Source organism: Chrysochloris asiatica, unplaced genomic scaffold (genome assembly GCF_000296735.1).
Source record: "Chrysochloris asiatica unplaced genomic scaffold, ChrAsi1.0 scaffold00082, whole genome shotgun sequence".
Classification (NCBI taxonomy): domain Eukaryota; kingdom Metazoa; phylum Chordata; class Mammalia; order Afrosoricida; family Chrysochloridae; genus Chrysochloris; species Chrysochloris asiatica.
In genome coordinates this window covers 5,443,628-5,445,269 of record NW_006408600.1, presented here as the reverse complement: position 1 = coordinate 5,445,269, position 1,642 = coordinate 5,443,628, and positions in this window count along the sequence as shown.

The following is a 1,642-nucleotide window of genomic DNA, read 5'->3' as shown; positions in this document are numbered from 1 at the left end:
TGAATAACATAATAATTGAAACCATTTATGTTAACCTTAATAGAAATATTATTGAAAAGAAATGAATTATCTACCTAATTAATTGAGAAACTTTATTGTTCATTTTAATGCAACCTCAATGCAGTGCTTAGAGTAAAACACACACACACACATACACACACAGGAAGCTAGAGGGAATTTTAAAGCTGTCTTGTTTATCAGCTTATCCTTGTAAGCTTTTGCTTATCTTATCAATGGCAGGCATCACTTTTGCTTCCTTCTGCTAATAAGGTCTGGTGAAGAGATTTTCTCTAGCAGCTCAGTGCTCAGTAATTCCTTTTACAGACAGTGTTTAGCCTGTTGGCTCTCTCTTTACTTATCTATTTAGCTTTAAAAAATAAAAATGAAAAATAGGGCAACTGCACATCCAAACCCATTTTTTTCCATTGCTGGAATTTTAAGATTTTAAATAATATGAGCATTTTTCCCCATCAAAATCTCATTTCTAAGTAGATTTTGGTGGTCTTGATGTCTAAATGATTTTGTGGGGATCTCAGTTCATAATTAACCTAAAACACGTATACATTGGTGTGCTTTCTGATCCAAACAAATCTTTTTTCACTGTTTTCAAATGTTGTTAGAGGTAGGGTAAGTTAGCACTCATTTCTTTAATGCAAATAGTAAGAATGCATACATATTATTAACAAAATATTCCGTGTTCTACATTTAAGAATGGAATCTTGGTGTGGCACTCTAGGATAAGCACTGGACTGCTAACTGTAAGATTAGCTAGCTGTTCAAACCCAACATCCACTACTCAGAAATCGTATACAAGGCCTCTATGAGTCAGAACCAACTCAAAGACACTATATAACAACAACATTAAGGAAGCAAAATTATGAAAACCAACACATTAAAATCTCTTAAAACTGTCAAACTATAATTTAAAAATATAGACAGAGTTTCAAATAAAGTTTGATATTTGCATCAACCTGCACTCTAAGAAATTTATTCTCGAAATTTAGTTAAGCAAACCAAATTCAACATCAGTAAGAATGAGAAAATAGAACTTTGAACTGTGTGCATCTCAGTTTCCTTACCTGAGAAGGATAAATTGAAGGATGTTATTTATGACTAAGTGCAGTGATAGGTGAACACCGGAGTTTCAGTGAACCACAATTGTTGTCATGTGCCATTGAGTCTATTCCTTCTGATTATGACACCATGGAAACAGAGGAAAACTGGCACAGAGGGTTTTCTTGGCTGTAGTCTTTATAGAACCAGAGAGCCAGGTCATTCTCCTGTGCAGTAGTTGCCCTTCGGATCAGGGTGCTTAACTAATGTACCTTCAAGGCTACTTTGTTGTTGTTTGTTGTTGAGTACCTTGTAGAGGATTTCTATTCATAGTGACCCTGCATAGGATTTACATGAAGCAGCTGGTGACTTTGAACTGCCAACCTTACGGTTTTAACCGACTCTGCAATCTAGTGCTTATCGTACAGTTTTCTAGTGACTTTAGGGGTTGTGGTTGGTGGTTGTGTGCCATGTATGGTTCTGACTGTATAGGGTTTCCAAGCTTGTGAATCTTTATGGGAGCAGAAAGTCTCTTCTTTCTTCCACAAAGTGGCTGGTATATTTGAACTGCTGATCTTGAGGGTAGCAA